Source organism: Betta splendens, chromosome 11 (assembly GCF_900634795.4).
Source record: "Betta splendens chromosome 11, fBetSpl5.4, whole genome shotgun sequence".
Taxonomy (NCBI): domain Eukaryota; kingdom Metazoa; phylum Chordata; class Actinopteri; order Anabantiformes; family Osphronemidae; genus Betta; species Betta splendens.
In genome coordinates, this window is record NC_040891.2 from 670,971 (window position 1) to 697,721 (window position 26,751).

Below are 26,751 nucleotides of genomic sequence, written 5' to 3' on the forward strand. Positions count from 1 at the left end.
ACTCTAGTTTATGTGTGGTGACATAATCAATTAAGTTGATTTATCTGTTCATATTGTTTGTTGACTGTCTACCTTTAATAAAGCCTGTTTAATCAGAGTGAATTATATATGGAGTGATTTTTTTTCTAATCTTCTAGCAAGTTCTTTACACACTATTTTTAGATCTACATTTATTAGTGAAATTGGTCTATAACTTGATGGGAGTGTAGGGTCTTTTCCTGGTTTTTGGAGCAGGCTTATGAAGGCAGAATTCATATTTGTGGGTAATGAATGCTGTTGTTTAATTTCAGCTACCATTTTGTAAAAGCTGGGTGCCAGAATGAACCAGAACTCCTATATAAAATTCAGTTGGGAATCCATCTAGTCCTGGAGCTTTTTTATTGGGCATCTCCTGCAGAGCTTCATGTAGTTCTGCCAAAGATAACGATGAGTCTAGAGTTGTGGATCCTTTAGCTTTGGCAGTTCTAGTTTATTCAGAAACTCCTCTATGGCTGAGGTGGATGAATCTATTTGGGACGTATATAACTCTTGGTAAAAGTTTTTAAAGGTATCACTTATTTCATGGGGATCACGAGTAATATTCCCTTTCTTATTAGTTATTGAATGGATGATTTGTTTCTCTATTATTTTTTAATTGGTTAGCTAAAAATTTACCACATTTGTTAGCATGGTCAGTTCTCCCAGCGTAATTGATCTATCTGAAACTGATTTTTGCTATCAATTATATTATTTAATTTCAGCTTTAGATTCCTTAGGTCTTCTAGGATTCTATCACTGGTTAGAGAGGCAGCATATTTAATCTCTAGAGATTTTATTTTTTGCTCTAATTCTAATTCAGGTAGCATGTCCTTTTTTTTCTTGTGCGATGAATATGAAATTATTCTACCGCGCATAACTGCCTTCCCAGTCTCCCAAAGAACACAGGGTGAGGTTCCCCTAATTAAAGTTCCCTCCTACTATAAGTTTGGAACCAGAGTGAGCAGACAGTGATGTGAAGAAGCTGTGAAAGAAAGAGGGGTCGTCAACATTAGGGCCATACACATTAGCTATGCAATATTCAATGTTTCCTATCAAGATATTAATGATTATATATCTCCCTTCTGGATCTACAATGGTATCGTTATGAGTAAAGATAATCTTTTTATTTATCAGGACAGCGACCCCTCTTTGTTCAGAATTGTAACCGGATAAGTAAGCATGTGGGAACTCTGTTGATGCCAGAGTATAAACTATAGTTTTGGGAATATGAGTTTCCTGTAGTAAAGAAATGTCTGCTTGTAGGGTTTTCAAATGATTAAATATTTTAAATTGTTTCCCCTTCTTATTGATTCCACGTACATTCCAAGTAACAATCTTCAGTGGTGTCATATCTTACCTGACTGCTGTGGATCACTAGTCTTGTGTGTATGTAGTGTGACAGACTTTAGGCGTGTGGCTAACCTTAAGTACCTGTGTATTCTGAGTCATGTGTTATCTATCTACGTGCACGTGTTTCCCCTGTGCAGTAGATGTTTGTGTGTGGCTGCTGGAGGGCTACATAGCTGGCTGACTACGTGGGAGGAGAATAAAGAAAAGAAGGATGTAAACAGTGTGGAGTGAAAGTAGGTGAAGGAAAAAGAGTAAAGGGAAGGAAAATTAAAGTGAAAGGAAGGTGAGTGATTAAGCATGATGGGCGCTTTGCAAAGTCAGTGAGTGAGTGACATTAGCATGACAAAAAACATTTACATGAAACATCTGCGAGGGAACAAGTTTGAATACTGGATGTAAAGTTATAACACTTAGTTGCATTGCATCTATTATTTTTTAACAAACCTTTTATATTAAACCATTTTTGTTACATACCACCTGCTAGTACAGCTGATGACAGCCCTGCAGCCTTCTGCCATGAAATTTTTGCGCATGGGGAATAGTTGGCGGCAGCGGTCGAGGATCTCCTTGGGAAACTGATCGTTGACTCTGTAGTCGGTTCCCTTCAGCTGTCTGCCTCGGCTCTTAACCAGTTCCTTCTGCTTAAAGTCATAAAACTTGGCAAGGATGGGTCGAGGGCGCTGGCCATCCGGTCGTCTTCCTCCGAGTCTGTGGGAACGGTGAAACGCCATCTTGTCGACAACCTCCTCTGGAATCTTCATCTGTTGTTCAAGGAAGTTTTTTACGGTGGTTTCCGCGTTTTCCTCTGCCTGCTCTGGAATCCCAGAGAACACCAGGTTGTCCCTCATGCTGCGGGCCTGCAGATCAATGATGCCTTTTTTTATTTTCGGACGCTAGCTGAGCCACATCCTCCTTCAGGGACTGCACCGTTCCCTTCAGGGCCTCGTTCTCGGTGGCGAGAGAAACCACCTGCTGCTGGCTAAATTCCAGGGAGTCGCGGACGGCCATAAACTCTTTGTGGAGGAGATCCACTAGCGCCAGACGCGCGTCGAAGCTTGTTATTTTTTTCTCTATGGACTCCATGATGTCCGTGATGTTTTTGTTAGCTAGATAGCTAGCTCCAGGTGACTCAGGTGAGTCAGACGGACGGGATCTCTTGTTTGGAGCTGTGTCTTTTTTCCCCATTACCAGACGCTTGAAGCACTCGTCGATGTACTCGAAACTTTCTTCGTGTTATCCAGAATGGTAAGATGTTTGATTGTTTTCCGTAGAATGAGGTAGTTATTTATTTATTTAAATTGGCGGATAGTTTGTCGCCGCCTTGTTGAATTTCTCGTGCTGTTGTCGAGTCTTGCGTTCTCTCACAGCCTCGCGCTCCCTCACAGCAACACTAGTTTCCAGTTATCTTTTTCTAAAACCTCTGAAATAGAAAGAAACAGAAACAGTTTTGAATCGGTCTGCAATGTTTTGGAGTAGAGGCTACACAGCTGTTTTTATAAAACAGGGAAAACAGCTGCATATTGAAAATATTTTGTAGAGCAGGATTAAAGTACCACCAAACATTTTGTGTGTGGGTAAAACATCAAGTGGGCTGAAAGAGGTCTTACTTTCAGCCCACTTGATGAGGAGATACTTCTCATCACTTTAGTTTATTTATTCAATAAAATTGGCTCAAAATAATCTAATATTAATTTTTTTAACATTGTTGTTGCCAACTGTCAAAGGTCCTTTAACTATTACGAGTCACCATGGCAACAGGACAACAAAAGAGGTCCGGAAAGGGATATGACCTCAAGCAAATATCGACTACGAGCCTATATTTCGTAGAAAAAGCAACACGGCTGCAGCGGCAAAAGAGAGAGAATTCGCTTGGAAGAAAATAGCTGCTCAAGTCAATGCGTAAGTTTACATTTCAATCATACAGTGTTCGGTGTAACTAACTCCTAAGAAATTTTAGTATTGTTGTTATATTTCACTATATACTATATTTCACAAGTAATTGTTCAATCATCTAAGGACTTACTTCAGTAAAGTTAAAAGTTAAAAGTGCAGTGTTATGTATTTTTTAAAATCTCTGTTTTGGTTGATGTGGGATTTGTAAAGTAATGATAATTCAATAATCCAATACGTTTTATAGAGAGCAATTATTACATTAATCTAATTAGGTTTTTAAAAGTTACCCAACACTCATATAATAATATAAGAATTTAATTTTTAAATTTTTATGTAGGCGGAATCCTGCAGGTATAAAAAGAACGTGGCTGAAAATGAAATATAAAAACATAATTCAAACAGGTAAGGCATGATCATATCATGGGTGTAGACTAACTGACTTTACAACATTTGACATATTAAATAACTAAATAGCATGCAGAGTATAGCAGTGCAGCAGCATTTTCAAAATGGCTGTAATGTTTTCACACAGTTAAATCATTTGACTTCTACTCAGCCAACAGAAAGAAGGCAGAGGCTAGAACAACAGAGCATGCAGAGGAGATGGCCCTTGGCATGAACACTGGAAAGCAGAGGCTGAAGGAATTCCTGGAGGGAGTTCATCAGAACCAGTCACTCCCCAGGATACAAGTGCATGTGTAAAATGTAAGAGGTCTACTTACATATTTGATTTTTTACATAGGCTAATTTTGACTTTAGACTCTGGGTTGGGTTCTTTGTTGGTCTTAACAGATTCTGACAGTAATATGTAAATCTTCCTTTCACAACAGAAGCCCAGGATGTTGTAGGTAAACTATTAAATAAAGCTTAAATTATGATAAGCAATATTATAAAGTGTAATATTAATACAGTTTATACACATCACATGATTTCTGGTGTTTGTGTTGCGTAGCCTAAAGGATGTAACTTGATCTCCATGTATACTGACATTATTGTCTCCCCTCTGTCCCAGAGTGTGGAAGAACAGCAGGAGGACGGTCCATCACATTCTGCTGCACAGATGCACACAGTTCAGTGATGTTCTGTAAATGCCAGAGTTTAATTCTGTAAGAGTAATGAGGAACTATGTCATGTAACTCTAAATCCTCTGTATGTCCAGTCACCGGTTAAGGAGTTGTATAAACTTCATCTTGTCAAGAAAACAGTTATACTTGGACCACAAGATTGAAAAGACAGATCTAGAAATTGAAATTCTCAAAAAAAAAAAAAACAAAAGCTGGAGGTGAGTGTATAGTTAAAGGTGAATTGTATGAATTATTTGAAGAATCATAAAATCTAACAGTTGCCTTTGTATTTGTAGGAAATGAAGAAAACCAAATAAATTATGATTTGCATTTATTCAGTTTCTTTTATTGGTGGTGGTGATGGTTTAGTAAAACATTACGGCAAATCACATTTCTGACTGTCCATCCACTCTGCAGATTACCATGATGGAAGGAGTCTTCCTCAGGGTCTTGTATTTGTAGGGCAGGGTGTTGTTCCCCTCTAATAATTGCAATAATGTGGAGAACAACACATGCCACGTTAATTTCACAGGCCTCTCAGGTGTTTCCCTGAGGTGACGTAGGCACTGAAGACATGCTTTCAACAGGCCTATGGTCATTTCCACCCAGACTCTTGTTCTGCAGGGCCACATTAAAGCGCTGCTGGGGGCCTGCTTCAGGTTCTGGGTGAGGGGTCAGTAGTGTAGGCTGGCATGGGTAACCCCTATCTCCAGCAGAAAGCAGTCAATCTCTCCTATAAGAAAGTTCATATTACTTTATATTACTTTGGTGCTGCATAGAAGTGCTCCTGTGAGTGTGTAGTGCATGCATTGAAATAAGTGTATAGGACATACATGTACTTACCACAGTGCAGCCTGTTACTTAGGGTTGACTCACGATATATTCATGAGTCATGACCAGAGCCGGGCCACTTGACCTCCACGTTCGTGATAATATGTACAGCATCACATATGATCTTAGTGGTGTAAACAATGATACATCAGTTACAGTATGGTGATGTAGTCTTTGACCATTAGAAAGAGTAATCAGTGCACCTGCACATTTATTAGTTCAGGTCACAGCAAGATGTTATTAGCTGATCATCATTTTCCAAATTAGCCTTACTGACATGAATTAAATACTACATACCTTCAATCCTGCGAAACTCCTATTTAAGATTATTGATATATGTTATGGAGTCTCGAAAAAACTGTACCGCTTAAATAAATATGCACGGCGATATGACAGAAAATTAACTCGTGGCGTCAAAATCCTCTCGGGGCGTAAATTTAATGCCCTGCGAATTAATAAAGCGTCCTCATCTACAGGATCCTCTAGAAACGGACATTTTGGTCTCTGTGTGAAGAAAACAGGTGAAATCTATGAATGCACTATAAGATTAAACGAGGCACATTTCTCTTCTTTCATTGACTTGAACTGCTTTTGAGGTGGGTATGAACTCGCAACGCATGTTAAGTAAGAAGAAATAGAATATGTTAATGTTTAACAGTACGAGGGCTGAGACTGCAATCAATTCAATTGGAAGTGTTCCTATACCACAGAACGTCCTCTCTCATATGTCACTTTCAATTAAACGAATTAGCCACCTGAACACACCACAAATCCTGATAACGTTTCTCGTCTTCATAAAGATTTGAACATCATAATGAAACGGTGACGTATGAACGTGACGGAAGGCACTTCGGACGTCCCCGATCACGTGATTTTTGCCAAACGAATCAAGCATCAGCACAGTGTTTCTGAAGCGCTGTGTTGTTGTTTTTTGATACATGCTCCGGAGTTTCAGCTTCAACCAGCCCATTATTAAGTATCATTATTAGTACCAGTTGTCAGCTAGTTTATCTTAGAAGCCGACTTGAGCGTTGGCTTGATCAGAACATATCTAAAAGTTAAAGAACTTGGCGTTTATGTCGAGGTCCTTGCTAACGTTAACAAAGAAAGCTAACTACGGGCGTGACGTCGGTATCGGGTGAGCATCAATTACTTTAGAAAAGCCGGCACCGAATCGTTTTGAGACGTCATTGGTCGTTTCGGGTGTTAACGGCATGTTTTCGTTGATGTGCGGTAGCCATGTCTTTACGTGCCATGTAAAGCCATGTAAAGACATCTCACAAACGCAACCTCAGTGGCGTTGACTTTCATGTACAAAGCATTTTCATGCGTCAACCAGATATTAATGTCTTAATTGATTTGCAAATATGAGAACTGGCGCAGTGTTTGGGGTAGAATGCAGTAAAGAGTAAGGCTTGGCTAGTTTGATAACATTGAACTAAAGGTTGTCCTTGTGTGTATTAGCTGAACGGAATCTTCTTCTTTTTAGAGCAACCGAGGCAGCGTCAGGGGTCGTCAGACTAAGCTCAAGACATGTAGACAATGTGCTTATTCCTTAAGTGTTGTCGTTTGTCTAAATACATGTTGAATAATGCATTCCTTGTCACTCTGTTGAACTGCTGAAACGCACACAGGTGTATATAAGGACGTCATTTTACCTCAAGCTGAGCCTGGAGAACAAAAATTGGAGCTGCCTGTGTGAGGGAAGCAACAAGAAGTGATAACTTGGTGCCTGCCATTTTTGCTGTCCATCAAGTCCATCAGCCTCCTTGAGAAGACATGTCAGCTGTGTTAGGAAGAGCATGGCGGTGGGTCCGCTCATGGGGCAGAACTGCCATATCAGAGGAGAACACAACAGTCACAGCCAAGGGCCTTAGTAGGTGGACCTCATGGACCTGGGGAGGATTTAGACATCAAAGTGACCAAAGCATTCCAGTGGAAGAGTTCTGGGAGGCACAAGAGATGCTTCAGGTAAAAAACATTGAAGATCTCTATGCAGAGAAACAGGAGATAGAAGCAGATTCTGAAAATGTTTCTGGATGGTGGAATAAATTTGTCCCAGGTTATGTTTTGTGGCCAAGAAAAGCAGAACCAAGTGGAATAAGACAAAGAAAACGGGAAGCTTGTAGTAGTGGCGAGTGGGAATGTGATGTTGATGGGGACTATCAAACGCCTCCTCCATCTCCTCCATCTTCTGCTTCTCAGCTAATCTCTCCTTTTCGACTCTTTGTCCAAAGTTGGCAGGTTGAAGTCCTACCAGAGCACTACGAAATCTGTTTTAACTTTCTTAGACACTTGTTTGACCTGTTTGCTGTCGGCTTTCTATGGACTGTGTCCTCTCCTGCCAAGCTCATCCTGGAAGTTTTAGGCATCCAGGGATCCCTAAGGCTGTGGTTTCATGGTATGGCCATGTTTTTTGTCTCCACAATTGGAATGACAGGATTACTATGGTTGATCCAGGAGTACCTTCCCCAGTTTGCGCTGATCTATGGCATCATACAGGCATTGGTGCTTTCTGTCAGTGTTCGACAAAATGTGACGCTTAGTGTCAAAGAAGATGAACAACAGGACAAAGAGGTTAAGGAGACTGATGTGATAACAGAGAGCAAAGAACTCAAAACTAGTGTGTTGAGGTCAAGCTGAAGACAAATAAAGGTGAGCCTCTTGAAATCTCTTTTCAGATTACTATTATCTGATTTCTGTCAGATTACTGAAATGCTGACATCACAGAATGCATGGTTTCGAAGTGTGATAGCAATGAGATTAAAAAATATAGTTTACATTAAAGTCTATGGGGCATTTTATGCCACAAGGTCTCCAGAAGGAGTACCTGGCACTACATTAAAATACTAATTCAATCAAACCAATTTTGTTTTTAATTTTTGGCATATCCTAAACTCCAATGACAACCAAAACTCCATCCTCCTTCCATTTAGTTTATGGAAAATAAACTGAGTTTTATGATTTAAAAAAAGCAGTACTTCATGTAGAAAAACTGGCATCTGAAGGGTTAAAACTTTGAAGAAAATATAAAGCTAGGTAGCTTTGGGCAGGTCTGAAGTTGTTTAAGTCATTTACCCCAAAAATATTGATGTATGATGATTCTATAGCCATTTTCATGAGCGTGGTAAAAAAGGCCACGAAGGTCACGAGTGTATACAAGATGTAACTTCTATATAAATGACAATAGAAATAAAAAGACAATGAATTAAAAAAATTTAAAGAGAAAGTAACATTTGTGACAAAAATCATGCCAGCAGCTATAACAATAATCAGCAATTGGAAGAAAAAGAGTGCCAAAAATCTATAAAAATGCCCAAAGAAGGCATGAGGGTTAAGATGCCTGATATAAGAGCTATGAGGCCTTTAAGACACAATGGCGCCTTTAATTAAATGCTTTGAAAGTGAGGAGAAGAATTTTAAATTCCACCCAATGTAGGACAAAATGTGATCTTATGTCTTGTGTCCAGTCAGACTCTGGCTAAAGTATTTGGAATTAATTGTAGGCAGGTTATATTCCCAGAGGGAACTAATGTATGAACTAATTTTTCAGAAGAAAGGATTATCCTAATTTTAGCAATGAATTTGGAATTTTCTTATGATAGCAAAGTCTGATATATCATCTGGAGCACTGAGAATTATATTTGTTTTAAAAATTAGCAGTTTGTTCTGACTTCCCTTCTTTCTTTTATCTGAGAAAAGATAAAGAAAAGAAAAGAAGATCTGTGTATGCACCCTTTAGTATAACAGAATAATGCAGGATGTGAATCTTTTAGTTTTGATAATAATTCCACACTCTTACACATATGATTCATATGTAACATGCTAGATCCTATTGTGTGCATGTGTTTGAAGACTGTTTGTTGTGTGCTCTTTTACAGATGGAATATTCTGTTTGTTCAATATTCAGGAGCATCTGTACTGGACGTCCTGTATGTGTTCGACATCACAAAAGAGACTACACAAACGCACCTTTTATAAGATTGAGTAATATTTGTTTTGCACACATACAAACTCCTGAATCTCTCTCTTCAAACGTTATACTTCCATCACTTTATGACCAAGAATATTGATCTGCATTTTATAGATATTTAGTCAACTAACTCTGTAATTGCTGTTGGAAATAATGGGGCTTTTGAATATTTACAAGGATAAAAGAGCAATATACCCAGTGTTTAGGGAAGATTCTTTTTAGATTTTATGTATTTATGTCCTGGGTTGCTTTGTTCACAATTGACCATGAGTCAGTTACTTGGTTTGGGGTCAACTTTGAATCAAAAACACGCCAAAGATATTTAATACATTACCATCAGAAATAAATAAATAAACAAAAAAAGGCCTACTGCTACTTGCACTACTACTGCTACTTCACCAAAAGACATGGTCCTTTTCTTTAGTAAGAAAATATTCTGTTTGTATTGAAGCTTGTATTTTCTTAAATTGTTAAGTACCAACTGTGTTACAGTAGACTTGCTAAAATCCATCTCCGCCAAACTCAAATACAGGCTTATTATCTAGTTGTATACAGCATTAAAGTCCTGGGTCACAATCTACATCGTTCTTATACATTGTTGGCTTTCAATTAAATGCACCTAAATGATCAGGTTTACTGCATGAAAGCCATACAGTTTCCTAAACTAAGAGGTGACCACAAGATTCTAATCCTTATTCCATTCATGTTTGAATACAAGCTACACTTTTTTTTTTTAAGTTTAACGGTGAATGTTTCTTATGTAAAAAAGCATTGCATACCTTTGTGCAAAGTGGCTCGAGTACCCACATGTAAACGTGGCTGCTTGTCATTAACTCAATGTTCTTTTCTACTGGTCAAATGGGGAATAAATCATAATCTGCTTTATGAGCCATGAGTTTAAATTACATTTGTTGCACAAGAAAGAACATACAGTTCGCAGACCCAAGTCTGTATAGTATATGTGCCATTAAATTTATTTTATTTGATTTTTTTTCCTCAAAAATTAGAAAGAAGTTTGCTTGTAACTTGTATGGAAGTTTGTGGCTGACAGTATAAAATAATGTGATGAAAGTGTATCTACTTGTCTGTTGACAAAAAAAAAATCAACAATGATCAAAAAATTATCTTGTTCTTGCTAATTTATATTGAACTTATAAGCAGCTACTGCATGAAAATTTGAATAATGTAAAATATGAAAAACCTGCTTGAGATTTTTATCCAAGTTGTGCTTCAATTTTTGACTTTCGCTATCAAAATGTCAGTAGTTTTTAGTGTAAATGTTTAATGAATAATTTTTGTATTCGCCTATACATTTAAATTATGCACAAATTAAAAATGAAATAGGTCGATTGCAAAGATTTGTTTTAATATCGTCAGCTACAAACCTTCATTGCAACAAACACACGAGGGCTAAATCACTGTAGCTAAGGACACACACACTAAGAAACTCATCCTTCTTTAAATTAAAGAATTGGTGGATATTGGAGAGTGTCATTTTAATTGGGAAGTAAGGATCTGCTGTGACCTATTACTGTACTTGTAATTTATTATATGAGGTCAGATGTTCCACTACCTAAATAAAGCCTATGTGGGATGTCTGCTTGTGCTGTAGCCTATTCCGATTTTTGTGAATGTGAAAGGTGGTGATTCTACATGGCACCGAAGAGGCATGCTTCTTTTCTGGGGCTAATGACAAATTTGATTTTGCTTTCTAGCAAGCATTTTCATGATTAACCACATTTAAGCTCAGTTTTGGTACATTAACACTAGAGCTTTTATTGCTCTTTCCAACCTTTGTCCATACAGTTTAAATAACAATTATAATTTATTCCAGTTCACTGTAAGCATTTATTAATATGATTGTTCTAAATCACAAAGGCAGCATGAAGTAGCAAAAAGGTAAGCAGAACAGACCAATAAAAAAGTCCAATCATTGTTATAGTCTATTTCAGCAAATTTTTAGTATTTTCTGTTTATCTCATTCATGTTAGCCATGCACCTTACTCGTGTTCTAAAATTAGAGATAGGATGAACCTTTACTCATCCCACAGTGGGGAACTGTTGCAGCAGTACACAAAGAAATGAGAGATTACAGTATGTAATCATTTTAATAGAACTATAATTTAGTTTAGTATTTAGACTAAATTTATAATTTAGTCACAACAGCAGTACAGATAAGCGAGAATACAGCTACAGAACAGTTTGTGTTGGCACAGTACAAAGCAGTACAGTACAGTTAGAGTGAGTATGAGGTCATTGCAGGGTTATTGCACGGTAATGGGTATAAGATTTGTACCGGTAACAATATACATGATTGTTCACAGATTTACACAAATATTGTGCAGAGCAGGTTGCTATATAAACCACTGATGCAGTGGGTGAGTGACTGTGGTGGGACGTGGTCAACAGTTCTGATTGTACAGTCTGACAGCAGCAGGTAGGAAGGATCTACGATATCTCTCCTTCACACAGCGAGGGTGGATCAGTCTGCTACTGAAGCTGCTCTCCAGAGCCAAAGCGTTTGAGTTCACTCATGTTGACGTTTAGATTGTCCTGTGTTTAAACCTTGTCTGTTACCTGTTTTGTCTTTTTAGTTACTACCTTGTTACCTGTGTTTTATTTTAGAGATTGCCTGTGTTTCTGTATCACTTTTTTATTAGTGGAGAGACCTATGGTAGAAAGTTTGTTTGTGGTTTTAATATCTGCATTACCAAGACTTTATTACTAGTTCTTCTTATCTTATTTTGGTTTTCAACTGACTCGGTCACCTTAATTTTTATGAACAGGTTGATTTTATTGTAGATGATGCTGCAGCTTCTATTAGCATACTATTTTGGACACAGTGGCTCCTCCTCTGAAGAAGGAAGTGAATCAGAGGAGATTAGCTCCATGGTATAATTCAGAGATGTGCAGCCTAAAAGCACAGGACCAGACAAGTAGAAAGACAATGGCGTTTCAACAAAATAAATGTAAACTGCATTGCATGGAAGGACAGTCTAATAATACTTTTAAAAATAAGCACTGCTAGAAAAACAAACCTAAAACAACCTCAGGTTTCTTTTCAGCACTGTAGCTAGGCTTTTACCTTTTTAAGAGTACTTTCCCCTTAAATCTCAGCAGCAATGACTTTATGAACTACTTTACTAATAAAATGACCACCATTAGAGAAAACATTTATCAGTGTCTTCCTCCAAATGACAGAAATCACTGTCTAAATTCATTTTTATTTATTTTTCAGTCCTCTGTCTTATCTAGACAGCTTCTCCCCCATATCTCACATGGAGTTAACCTCAATAATGAAGTCTTCCAAGTCGTCTACTTGTTTTTTAGACCCAATCCTAACCAGATTACTCTATGTACCACAGGCTTTTAAGGTGGCTGTGGTCAAACCTTTATTGAAAAATACCTACTCTGGACCCTGGAGAACTAGCCAACTATAGGCCCATTTCAAATTTACCCTTCATCTTTAAGGTTCTTGAAAAAATAGTAGGAAACAGTAGGAAGATTTTCAGTCCGGATTTAGAAAACATCATAGCACAGAAACAGCTCTGGTTGGAGTCACTAATGATCTTTTCTTAGCTTCAGACAATGGTCTAGTTTCTGTCCTTGTCCTGTTAGATCTTAGTGCTACATTTGATACAAGTGACCACAGCATTCTATTACAGAGACTGGAACAAAGCATCGGAATTAAAAGAACAGCACTGGGGTGGTTTAAATCCTATTTGTTGGAAAAATTTCACTTTGTTCAAGTCAGTAATAAATCCTTGGGGGGGCTGGAACCTATTAGCGAGAGGCGGGGTACACCCTGGACAGGTCGCCAGTCCATCACAGGGCCACACATATACATACAAACAACCATTCACAACTTTTTTTTTTTGAATGACCAATCAACCTAATGCATGTTTTTGGACTGTGGGAGGAAGCTGGAGAACCCAGAGAGAACCCACACGAACATGGGAAGAACATGCAAACTCCACACAGAAAGGCACCCGGTTGGCCTCCGGGAATTGAACCCAGGACCTTCTAGCTATGAGGCAACAGTGCTACCGCACCACCATGATGAAACAGATCATGTAGTCATAATTCAAAGTTGTTTAAAAGTTGTAAAAAGTATTGGATATCCCAAAATCCTCACAGATACAACCGGCGTTTTTATTGTTGGGCCTAAAGTCACAGAGAGACACTATTATAGATAAATAGAGTACTTTATTAATCCCACAACAGGGAAATTTCTTCAGGCAGCCATGCTAGCGGCGTCATCCGACGGTTGAAGCAAGATTGCAATAATACACTACAGTAGCAAGGTTGGACCAAGATGTTTACAGGTCAGTCAAACAGTTGTCCTTGAAGGGAGACACAATAATATAAAGAAGATACTTTTTTTTTTAATACTAATGTCCCACACCACTTCAGCACCGCAGCAGTGGCAAAAGGGTTCGGCCTCATTTAGCTGGTAGAATCCGTCCCTGAAACGTAGCGTCCAATTCACAGACAGGCCAATAAAGCTGCTTTATTCCAGTTTACTGTAAGCATTTATGAATATAATTGTTCTAAATCAGAAAGACTCGCCAGTCTCTGCACCACCAAAGTATTTTCTTTTACTAGTTTGCTTTGGTTCTAAACTTGTGCTTGGTTATTTTCACTCTTGTCACAAACGGTGCAAGTGTGCAAGCAAACACGACCAGATCATCAAACCAATCAGCAGCGCTTCTGATGTGATTGACAGAGAGGAGGAGCCAATCAGCTACGGGCGAAAACAGTTTCTGGTGATGTGCACATCAATCAAAACGAAATCAAAACATGTCATGATCTCATCAGTCAATGATCGCCAAGTGGGACATGTCCTCACTAATCATAGCAGTCGGGCGTGTGTCTTGTGTCTTGACATCCGTCAACCCCCGCGGTACCTATGCCATCTCAAGCCTTAGTAAACAAGTGTTCATTCTGTCTGCAGATGTTATCCACCTATCTCTTGTTATCCTCCAAATGGCCTGAGATCTTACTGGTCAGTCCTGCAATCTGAGCAATCCGAATAGGCTGAGATGTTACTGATCAGTCCTTCAACCCGGGTCATCCTCTGATGTAATTCCTTCAAATGTGCTGAGATGTTTTTTTATCAGTCCATCAATACTTCAATGTAATTCCATCAGCCGAGTATCCATGGACCCCAGGGGCATTTGTAACTCTACGGCCGGTGGACATGCCAATGAGCTGGCAGCAGATTTCCCGATTTTCCGATAAAGCAGAAGTGAATCAAATAGCCACTCTGGATGACATAACATTAGCCTTAGATTCTACCGTGAACCTTGGTGTCATCTTTGACCAGGATCTCTCTTTTATATCATACTTTAAAGAAATCCGCCCACTTTAGTTTTTCATTCATTCATTCATTCTAAAATTAGAAGCATCCTCTCAGAGTGATGCAGAGAAACTGATCCATGAATTTGTTACCTCTAGGCTGGACTGTAACTGCTTACTCATAGGATGTCCTAACAACTTACTAAAAAGCCTCCAGCTAATTAAAAATGCTGCAGCCAGATTTCTGACGGGAAAGAGAGATCACATTTCTCCTATATTAGCTTCTCTGCACTGGCTGCCTATAAAATGTAGGATAGAATTTAAAATTCTCCTACACACCTACAAAGCACTCAATGATAAAGCTCCTTCTTATGTTTCCAGCAGAACACTTCGTTCACAAAGCGCTGGGCTACTTGTGGTTCCTAGAGTCTTTAAATGTAGAACGGGAGGCAGAGCTTTTAGCTACCAAGCTCCTCTCCTCTGGAACCAGCTCCCTCTTCAGGTTTGAAAAGCTGACACACTTTCCATCTTTAAGATCAGTCTTAAAACCTTTTTGATAAAGCTTATAGTTAGAGATGGTTCAGGTAACTGGCAATGATTGTTAGTCACAGGACCCATCTCTTAGTTAAGCTGTTTCTCTCTGTCTCCTCTCTCTCTCTCTCCCCCACTCTGTCCTCACCTACAGGTATCATCGGACTCTGAGCTTTGTCTGTGTGATGGGCAGTCCCTGGTTCAACCGTCCTGTCTGTATCCAGTCCCTGGTCCAACCATCCTGCCTGTGCTCTGTTGTTGCTTGTTGCTGTTGCTGTGCTTTTCTCTTTGTCTTGTTTCTTACCCTATAATCTCCAGTACAAGACCCGGTCGGGCTCACACATTAAAGTGATTATATTGTTACCCTGTGGTTTGGTAATACAGGTTTCCTAATTTAGGCCGAGGCGAAGGAATTCATCCAGCTAATTCACTGCTTAAATTCTCATTTCTCATTCTCATCGGTCCACCCTGCTTCACATTCACAACCACCTGTACAGACCAGAAGATTACAGAATCCAAGGAGTCACAATGAGTTATAGCAGCTGTAACTGTTGTTGTGGTTGCTGGAAATGTTTTCAGTGGTAAGTATACTTTTACCACACAGGATGTGTTGATTTGTGGGTCTGGACAACGCCGACAAGAGTTTTCCTTATGCAGCCACATGACCTGTGACTTTTTACATCATCAAGGAGAGGGTACGAATTCATTTAAAGGAACCTTATGCACAATATAATAAGAGAAAGGATGCTGTTACTTTATCTGCAAAGTTGGTGCTTTTTTCAACAAAAGCAAACAGCAAGTGATAAATCAATCAAAGGTTAAAGATGTTTTTCCAGGGATCTGTCGTAGCCACTCCTCCAGTTTGGGGGTCACTGCCCCCAGTGCTCCGATCACCACAGGCACCACTGTGGCCTTCACCTTCCAAGCCTTCTCCAGTTCTTCTCTGAGCCCTTGGTATTTCTCTAGTTTCTCATGTTCCTTTTTCCTGATGTTGCCATCGCTTGGTATTGCCACATCCACCACTACGGCTTTCCTCTGCTCTTTATCCACCACCACAATGTCTGGTTGGTTCGCCATTACCATTCTGTCAGTCTGGATCTTGAAGTCCCACAGGATCTTGGCTCGCTCGTTCTCTACCACCTTGGGAGGTGTTTCCCACTTTGACCTTGGGGTTTCCAGTCCATACTCCGCGCAGATGTTCCTGTATACTATGCCAGCCACTTGGTTATGGCGTTCCATGTATGCTTTGCCTGCCAGCATCTTACACCCTGCAGTTATGTGCTGGGACCGTCTCTGGGGCCTCTTTGCACAGTCTACACCTTGGGTCTTGTCTGGTGTGGTAGATCTGGGCCTCTATGGCTCTGGTGCTCAGGGCCTGGTGGTCCTGGTGGTGTGGATCAGCGAGTCGATGTCTCGCTCACTCTTGGCGTACAGCTTGATGTCATCCATGTAGAGGAGGTGACTTATGGTGGCCCCGTTCCGGAGTCGGTATCCATAGCCAGTCTTGTTTATTATTTGGCTGAGGGGGTTCAGACCTATGCAGAACAGCAGTGGGGACAGTGCATCTCCTTGGTATATGCCACATTTGATGGATACTTGGGCAAGTGGCTTCCCATTGGCTTCAAGGGTGGTTCTCCACAATCTCATCGAGTTTGCAATGAAGGCCCTTAGAGTTCTGTTGATGTTGTACAGCTCCAAGCATTCAGTGATCCATGTGTGTGGCATTGAGTCATAGGCTTTCTTGTAGTCGATCCAGGCTGTGCACAGGTTGGTGTGTCGCATTCTGCAGTCTTGGGCGACTGTTCTGTCTACCAGGAGTTGGTGTTTGGCTCCTCTGGTATCCTTACCAATGCCTTTCTGTGCTTCGCTCATGTATTGACTCATGTGCCCACTTATCTTAGCTGCGATGATGCCCGACATGAGCTTCCATGTTGTGGAGAGACAGGTTATTGGCCGGTAGTTGGATGGGACTGTGCCCTTTGAGGGATCCTTCATTATCAGGATCGTTCGCCCTTCGGTTAGCCATTCAGGGTGAGTCCCATCCCTTAGCAGCTGGTTCATTTGTGCTGCCAGGCGCTCATGGATTGTAGTGAGCTTCTTTAGCCAGTAGGCGTGGATCATGTCAGGGCCAGGTGCTGTCCAGTTTTTCATACCTGAGACTCTTTGTTGGATGTCTGCCACTGTGATAGTCACTGGATTCTGTTCAGGGAGGTTGCTGTGGTCTTCCCTCAGATCCACCAGCCACTGTGCATCACTGTTGTGTGATGCCTCCCTCTCCCATATCCCTTTCCAGTACTGTTCAGTTTCCAGCCTTGGTGGGTCTGCTCTGCTGTTATTACCCTGCCATTGAGAGTACACTTTCGCAGGTTGTGTTGCGAACAGCCGGTTTATTCGTCTGGCTCCGTTGTCTCTGGTGTATCTCTTTAGGCGGCTGGCCAAGGCTTGTAGCCTTTGCTTGGCAGTTTCGAGTGCTTCAGGTATGGGCATCTGGCTGTACCTCTTGGGCATCGGTCTTTTCATTGCACCTCTCTGGGCCTCTGTCATTTGGCTCACTTCCCTCCGAGCTGCCTTGATTTTTGCCTCCAACCTTCGTTTCCATGGTGGGTATTGTTTCTCATGGCTCCCATGGTTGCTCTTATAGCCAAGCACCTCTAGGATCACTGATGCTGAAGCGTATATCAGCTCATTGGTTTCTGTGATTGTTGTGGTAGGGATCGCTCTCAATGCTGCATTCACATCTTCCATGAGACTTTCTGATGGTACTTCACTTAGCCGTTGTAGTGGGGTTCGGGGTTGCCTGTTTAATCTCGCCATGATCTTATCTTTCAGGTCAGTCGCTGCCTCGCTCAGCGTATCTGTGCTCATTGGGGCTTCGTACCCAATTTCCGGTTGGGGAGATGGTGAAACCTCCCCTCTGACCTGGCGTCCTGGCTCCCCCTTGCCGTAGCATTTGTGTTGTATCTCGTCAATCTCAAGTTGTGATAGCAGTTGGCGTTTGTGGATGAACACTGAGCTACTAGTTGCTTCGCAGTCAGCCTTGAATGTGGGTTTCTCCGTTCCCATTCACCGCACATTCTTTGCATGTAGCCCCTCTGACTAGGGTTACTTGAGTAGTAGCATTCCAACAGAGCCTTGTTCTCGCATCTCAGCCATTTCTTTCTTGTTCCAGTAGCCCATTTCTCGTCAAGGTGCACTGGTTCCCCAACACCTGACGCAGACCTTGTTAGACCGGGCGACGTCTGAGCCGGTATCTCATGTGGTTCACTGTCTCTCATGGTATGAGGTAGGCGGTAGCTTGAAGGGTGTGCCACCAGGAGTTGGTGTTTGGACTACCTGGGATGTACCACCGGAATATAACTGAAGTGGCTGATCTCAACAAATCCTACCAATGGCTTGAAAGGGCCTGAACAGCACAGAGGCACTCATCCTGGCTGCACAGGAGCGGGCCCTGAGCACCAGAGCCATAGAAGCCCAGATCTACCACACCAGACAAGACCCAAGGTGTAGACTGTGCAAAGAAACCCCTGAGACGATCCAGCACATAACTGCAGGGTGTAAGATGCTGGCAGGAAAAGCATACATGGAACGCCATAACCAAGGGGCTGGCATAGTATACAAGTACATCTGCGCAGAGTATGGACTGGAAACCCCAAGGTCAAAGTGGGAAACACCTCCCAAGGTGGTAGAGAACGAGCGAGCCAAGATCCTGTGGGACTTCCAGATCCAGACTGACAGAATGGTAATGGCGAACCAACCAGACGTTGTGGTGGTGGATAAAGAGCAGAGGAAAGCCGTAGTGGTGGTTGTGGCAATACCAAGCGATGGCAACATCAGGAAAAAGGAAAATGAGAAACTAGAGAAATACCAAGGGCTCAGAGAAGAACTGGAGAAGGCTTGGAAGGTGAAGGCCACAGTGGTGCCTGTGGTGATTGGAGCACTGGGGGCAGTGACCCCCAAATTGGAGGAGTGGCTACAACAGATCCCTGGAAAAACATCCGACATCTCAGTCCAGTAAAGTGCAGTCCTAGGAACAGCAAGGATACTGCGCAGAACCCTCAAGCTCCCTGGCCTCTGGTAGAGGACCTGAGCTTGGAAAGTGGATGAGACCACCCGCGGAGGGTGAGAAAAGAGTGTGTGTATATATATATATATATATATATATATATATATATATATATATATATATATATATATATATATATATATATATATATATATTCCAGTACTCACCAACAGAAGAATATATATATATAGAGCGAGAGATAACAGAAATGAGTGTCTTAAATGTAAAGTAGTTTATAACTGAACTTAAAGTTATTAATGTCTAAGCTAGTAGTAAATTACAGGTGTTATGAATACAACGCCCTTTAGTCAAACATTCAGTCAACATCCACATGGATATTTTATTTGTTTTAATTATACTGTATTGTATGTATTACTGTATTGTAATGTTTAGCTCTAAATTTACTGGCATTTCTTTACAACTGACAAAGACCAAAAGCTTCCTCAGTCTGAGGGAAGTTCCATATTATCCTCCAGTTTGGCTTCACTTCACACTTGCAAAGAACTGGCTCGTTACGTGAACAAAAGACACAAAAGTGAGTAGGTGTGATGAACCCTCCCCCAAGAAGGACACCAGACTGAAAGAGTTGACATGACTCAACTTCCACACAACTTCACCTGAGCCATGAAAACCAGATATATTTGTAAACTGCTTAAAAAGAAAATTCTTCATGGATCCATAACTTTAAAGGTTCCACTGAAATCAAGGCTCTGTTAACATTTGTTTACCACACAAATTCACGTGACACAAAATACAGAGATCTGCATACATATATGTTATGAGTTATGCCAGCTGATATTCTTTTAGTTCTGTGTCATTTCAGTCACCTTTTACTGCCAAATGTCACCGCAATCGGCTGATTGTGACTGCTCAATAATTTTGAAGTTAACTTACAGACTTTTCTTAAAGCAGAAACATTACCAAAAGTGCAGGAACCTTCAGTCTGAGTAAAGTTAGGCACTATCCTCTATTTACAATAGGCTTCACTTAGGTGTGAAGACCATGTCCCCCATGAAGGACATATAATGTAGAAGCTCCTTGAGAAACATTTCTGCTCTAAAAGAATGTAGTGACCCAACTTTCAGACAACTTGATTTAGAAAATGGTCAAATCAAAGTTTATAAAATCTGTAAATAAAACTTGTTAAAAAGTGTAGTATATTTATGTATCATATCATATATTATTATATAGGTAGTGAACAATCTGTTCGGGTCAGGTTAAGATGCAGTGACTGTTCCTCAACCCTTGCAGTTTCGCAGGGTCGTTGTCTGGGGAGCATCTGGGATAGACTCCAGGAAACAGACATTTACATTTACTTTTAGCAGTAAAATTGATCATTGCGGTATGAGAGAAGTACAGAGAGTAGATGGGTTCGTGTGGGGTGGGGTGAAAGAGTTTGCTTAAACTGGGTTCGTAGAATCTGGGTTCGCAGAATCTGTTGCGTAAACTGTTTATTCGAGCTGTTCCTAAGGAAATATTCAAAATGTCACGCCGACCTGGGAAAGGAACTGGGAGGTTGATGGTGGGCCAGATGCAGCTGGAGCTGGACAGATAACACGGCCCAGCGCCAGGACTTTCCGAGTAGCCGAGAAAAACATCTACACGTCCTTATTTGGACATGTGGAAAGACTTTAGGTGCTGGTTATAAGCAGGCCTTCACAGGCTGGGGTTTTCAGAGCGCTTCGCAGAGGGTCCGCTGGTAGCACACAGCGGACCTTTTCCGACCTCTCGGTTCTCTCTGCAGAGGAACAAGCAGGTGAATTCGGTCTCTGCCTCTCTTGTTATTACTCTTTTGTAATCATTATATGATTGTTTTAATTTGTCATGTATAATAAATTTGTATGCTATTCATTTAAACTATAAAGTTGAGTTCTTATGAAATCTCTGTCGTGATTGAAGAACAAAGAGAATACACGACAGAAATTGGCGTCACGACAAGCAGGCAGGCCATAGCCGGGTCTGAAGTCGACAGGTGCCCGACTGCACCCAGCCCGAGACGACTCGTCACTGGTGGCCACAGGTGAGATGCGCTTAAAGCTCTTACATGACGATTCTCTGTGTTGGGGGCAGTGTGGGCAAATGTTGGTTACATTAGAAGATTCTAAATTCTGATTCGGCTATTTCTAGAAAACAATCTGTGTGGGAATAAGCAGAGAGAGGCAGTGGAGAATTTGCTTGTATAATTTGCTGTATATAAATATAACTAACCAACTGCTTTATTTGTGTGCTGTGCTTTGCTTTTATTGTGGGGAAATAGAAAATGACATGGCCTATTGACCTCTAGACGTTGACTTAAATGTTGACTTAAGGCAGACGCGGATTGGACACTCTAATATTAAGGGCTTTGAAGTCTGTATTTGGTTAAAGTATATATAAAGGCTGTGTAAGTACCATAACTGATGCCGATGGCTTCGGCCCAACAACGCTGAAGTGGCAAAATATATGCACATTTTTTCACTGGACTGGACACTTTATAGGGTAGGAGCTATATTGTGCCATTTCAAAAGCGTACACCAAATTTACAGGGGGGGGTGCGTAAGAAGCATCAGGTTGCGGTGCGGCCTCAGTGCATTAGGAAATAGAGTGTGACCTTGTGCTACACATTCAATCAAATTTTGGTTTAAGGCACTGTAGGTTTATGTGCGTATGAGGAGACCTACATTAAGCTTGGGACTGATCAATCCAAGTGTAGATTTTCTCATGAGTTGTGAGGCCTGAGAGACATAGGGAAACCGGTAAAAGCGCTTTCTGTGATATGCATATGAAGATGAAGTGTGCTGGCAATAGTGTATGAAGTTTAATCAAGTGTGTATTTGTGTATATACGTATGTGAAGTTAAACGGCGTAATAGTTGCTTGTTGCTGAGTTAAATTTGAGTAGGCTGGGTTGACAGCGGCTCCTCTACTCCTCCGGTGCAGAAGGAGTGTGTGTGTGTGAGGGAGAGAGGAAAAGAGAGCAGGAGGGCGGGGGAGTGAGTGTGTGTGTGTGTGTGTGTGTGACTAGACAGAGATCCCCGCTCCTCATACGTGTGTTTTCAGATAGTTGGGGGGAGACGTTGGCTTGGTGCCAGGTGGCGACACAAGTTTTAATTTTTGTTGTTGTTTAATACTTTAACATTTTTGATTGTCCTATATGGTGTTTACTTTTCTTTGTACTGTTATAATCATTTTCACGTAATCTGAGTATTTTAGAGCATTTTTTGTGACGACGTGTCCGCACTGTGGTTGGGAGTGGTCAAGCTGGTCACGGTGTGTAAAGACCGCGGCTGCTTTGTTTATTAAAAAATAAAAAAGGGGGGAGTTGTGAATTGAGGCGCGGTCTCTGAATTGGGTGTGGAGGCGTCAGCCGTGTGCCTCTTCTGTTGTTTACGCTCCAGAGAGAGAGAAGAGTGTGTGTGTACTGTATGTGCTTTACTGCTCAGAGCATTAAGCTCAAGGGTGTGCGTGTGAGTGTGCATTGGAGAGACATAGACACATAGTTGGCAGACTGCAGTAAAGCCTTAGTTTTCTTCCTATTATTACTATTATTGTAACGGACAGCAGCTAAACTTCAAAACGTTTACTACGTTGGTTGAAGAGGAAGGAATTTTACTGTAACGCTAACGCTTCTAAATTGGCTCAGAGCCGTCAGCCGTGTGCTTCTCTAAGAGCAGAATCAGACTGGAAGTACAAAGACAGAGTAATTTCGAGCCTCCATCTGTCTGAGGCTCCGTCTCACCCCTCCCCTGAGTTTTCACCAACTTTTCAGATCAGATGTATGTATGTATAGACTATTAGTGCCTGGTTAGTATTAGGTGAGAATAAATGTTAGTAATACAGTAGGTGAGAATAGAACCACAGGGGTATGCGATATACATGCTAGTGTACTAGTAGTGGTCTGCAGCGTGTTGGTTATACTTTCTGTCAGTGTGTATTGGTGGGATTTAGCTTCTATTTTTTTCATTTTCAGTTTCCATTTTTGTCTGGTTCTAGGTTAACTAGGTTATTTGGGCAAAGTTAATAAACATTCCTCCATTTATATCAAAGGTCTTTCTGCTCACGCGTCTGTAGCACCTGCATTCTCATGAGCAAGACCACCATTTGTGACCTAATGTGGGTTAGGCACAGCATGTGACATCACTATCACGTTAAATCAAGTGTTTCAATTATGCTGATTTTGTGTAAACCTAGTAATATAAACAAAGCACATGATCAGCTCCAATAAGACGCTTATAATTTTTCTTCAGCAGTTGCTCTGAAGTGGGCGTTTCTGCAGTGGTTTGGTTTATCTTTGCATCAGACTTACTCTTTTATTCAGAACAAATCAAAACTCATCAGCTCAACAGTCACTAGGAATGATTATCGGGCCAGTTGCTTAAAACAGAGGTAAAACCAAGATACCCAGAAAGGAAGAGCGTCTAATTACAATTTAACTGGTTAATATTTATGTTGCTTTTCACTAACTATGGGTTGTAAAGACAGGGAACTTACTTCAGTTATGAACACTGATTGAGATTAGTTCAGTTACAAGTATAATTAGGTGTAATTAGGGGTTGAAATCATATCTTCAGTAAAGATACATATTTAATAATGAGATCTGTGGATGGGAACATGTCTCCAGTCGAGGTGTTGATGAAGGAAATTCAGAAATGCTCACACAAATGGAGCAAGCGGACACATGAATCCACGTCGCCCTGGCCTTCAGAGGGGACATTTGATCTGAGGCAGTGTGCAGAGATGCAGGGTTTTATAAAAACCTATAAGATAAAAGACAAATCTGTAAAGCGAGGCCTTAAACGGGAAAGAGAAAATGCAGTGTTGCAATTGTTTATCAACTGTGCAAAAACGATGAGCAAAAAGACGACTCAATGGTGATAATCAATTTAATCAGATCTCTATAATAAGTCTCTTTCAGATGCGTCCCAGATGGATGCAGAAGAAACAAAACCTTACGGACAAAGAAGCCAGTTCACCCTGTAGCTGATCTAGAAGGGACAGACAGGGCAGTGGAAAGGGATGAGTTGTTAGAACTGCCCGACATTTATTTAAACACAGAGAAAATCTCAATTGGAAATTCTTGCAGTGAAAGTGATCTGCGTGACAGAGCAGGTATCACTGTGAGCTGAGTCAGATGAGGAATCACTGTGTGTGGGTGACGAGCGGGTAAATGAGGTTTCTGATGGACTTCCTCTGCTGGTCAAAGAGGCAAAGCGTCAAAATCTGCCCTGGCCTTCAAGACCAGATCAGAATGATCTGACTGAACTGTGGGACTTTGCAACTTGTCACTAGAACAAATAACTGACCATGTGATTCATGCTGTTGAGCTGCGTCAGAAGCAGGCAAAGGAGGCAGTGAAAGAAGCAACACGCCAGCAGCAGCGAAAAGAGGGGGAGAAAAGAGAGAGGAGGATGGTCTCTGCTCAACCAGCCAGCGTGCCTCAGACCCCACCTACACCACCAGGCATGGCCACACCTCAGGTGATGTACATTCTACCAGGAGGGTGGACAAGACGACCTCCTATGAGGAGAGGAGGGTTCCCTGCAGACAAAGGCAGAGGAACAGAAGGCAGCCACAGAGGAGGCGTGAGATGCTACTGCTGTGGGAAGACTGGTCACGTAAGAAGCCATTGCTTTGATTGGCTACGAGGCTCACGAGGAGTGCCGAGACCAAAGGGGTCCGCTGATCAATGTGGAGGCCCCTCAGCTGGGTACTAGAGAGGACCAGACACCTGCAGGATTCATGAACTTTGTTGATGGGCTCCATCAAAAGCCAAAAAGCCAGATGCCTCTGAATCTGTGACTTCACCTTGATGCACACTTTAGTACTTTGAGACTCAGACAAATATCTAAAATTTGGAAACAAAATAAACAAGTCGGCTGGTGAGAATGACTTAGTCCTTAAACCTGCCAACAGAGACAAAAATTAAAAATATGCCAATTTTACTAGGCAAGGGAAAGACAAAGGTATAGAGAATATTTCAAGATAAAGTTCCCAATTCAATCACTCTGCTGACAAATGCTCCACCTGATGCTCAGTGGGTGACGGTGTTAAAAACAATGTGAATTGAAGTATGTGGATGAAGGACTGTGTGCACCAGACTTTGAGACATGCCTCATTTCATCTCTCCAACTAACACTAACTGTAGACAGTTGTCTCATTATTGGTAAAGACTCATTCTCATTATTGAGGTAAGGAAGTTTCACTAGACAAGCCTTAATACTGTAGGAAGTGCCTCCCACATACCATAAAGTGAGTGAAGTATCTGAGGAGGTCAATCAGCTAAAAAGGGAATGAGGAGAGTGTACATGTTTCCCTCATACAGTAAACAGCAGTTTGATCCCTACAGTATGTAAGCTAGTATAACGCATCATGCTCTCATGTGTTACAGAAAACATTAAACTTCAAGGTGACTAAAACCAGGTGTGCCTTCCTTGCTACTGTGCCAGTTCTCCAATAGATAGAAAAACCAAACCATTCAGAACCTGCAAGGTGTAACTGTTGCAACAATGCTTAGCCTTCTATAGTACTGTATTGTGATGCTATGGATTGTGGCTGCAAGCAGCTACAGTTCACTACACTACATTTAGGATTTGCACAGTACGTTACTGTTTAAGTGGGGCTGCAGTTTTAATGATCGCCTTGACATGTTTTGATGAGGTTCCACTTAGTTCTTATCATCACTATCATTAATATATTCCAACAGAGCAGAAGACACATTTAGCAAATGTGTAAACCAGGTCTCAGTTCATTTTTTCTTTCCATTCTTTTGCTAAACAGTTGACATAGATGTCATCAGTCTGCAGGCCTTAAACAAGTGTTACAGGGCTGTGGTGTTCTTTACGGCATAGAGGGAGGAGGTCTGGGGAAGAGACTGAGCAGCAACAGTGACGGTGCTTTATCCTCCAAGAGGGGTGACTGTATGTGGGTTTATATGGACTTTCTTTAATAGGTTACAATACTTCAGTTATCGTCCACAGCTATTTTGTTATCACTACAAATTCTGACAGTCACAGGGGAATTATAATTAGATGTAACAATAATTGTGGGGTTGTTTGAATTTCTAGGGTATAGCTTTGCGTTTCCAACAGTTAACTAGGTTGTGTTATGTCCATGTGTCATTTCTGATAGTTTGTGAGGATTCAGCTTATTTAGTCTTTACGTTAATTTTGTCATAAAGTCACTTAATGCATGCATCCGCAATGCGTCTTGAATTTAAAAAGGTTTCCCACAACGCAATGATTCTGTGTTCATAATGAGATTAGTTCGTGTTGATGTTATAGTTATTAAGGTCTAAACATTCTTGTTCCTTCTATTGACATCGTCCTTAGTTTCACTCAGTTTTATTCAGGGATTGATGATGATCCCTGGTAAGGATAAATACGTATGATAAATAAGAGTAGGAAATTACTTTTAGGGTTTTGCTAGTGTTCTTTTATCCATCCATCTTAATTTAATGATTTTATCGGCTTCAAATTCAATGGACAGTTATCTGTCTATTGAGGGGGGAAAAAATGTATTGTAAAAAATTGTTTTGATTATTGCTTTATGTCGGTCCTTAGTAACTGGGGAACTTGTGTGTGTGGCATCTGCTGTGAGAATGGACTATTCTGTTTCTGTTGTGTTTTATCCCAAGTTGGTGAACTTAATCCATGGGGGAAAGGTTGTGGTCGAGTTGGCACAGAATTTGATTTGTTATATACTGTAAATAGCTTACGCTACAGAGGAATATGATCTCACAGCGGGACTCATTGT

General features: G+C 41.0%; 2 long non-coding RNA genes across 2 annotated transcripts; both read left to right on the top strand.

Moving 5' to 3' along the window:
- Positions 1 to 792: 792 nt before the first annotated feature.
- Positions 793 to 4,536, top strand: LOC129604813 (uncharacterized). The gene is made up of 4 exons (XR_008696062.1): positions 793 to 3,267; positions 3,599 to 3,663; positions 3,818 to 3,966; positions 4,274 to 4,536. It is a non-coding gene; the product is annotated as an uncharacterized LOC129604813 (long non-coding RNA).
- Positions 4,537 to 6,010: 1,474 nt separating this feature from the next.
- On the top strand, positions 6,011 to 15,321 carry LOC114865878 (uncharacterized). The gene is made up of 4 exons (XR_003787586.3): positions 6,011 to 6,294; positions 6,791 to 7,811; positions 9,038 to 14,929; positions 15,113 to 15,321. It is a non-coding gene; the product is annotated as an uncharacterized LOC114865878 (long non-coding RNA).
- Positions 15,322 to 26,751: the final 11,430 nt, after the last annotated feature.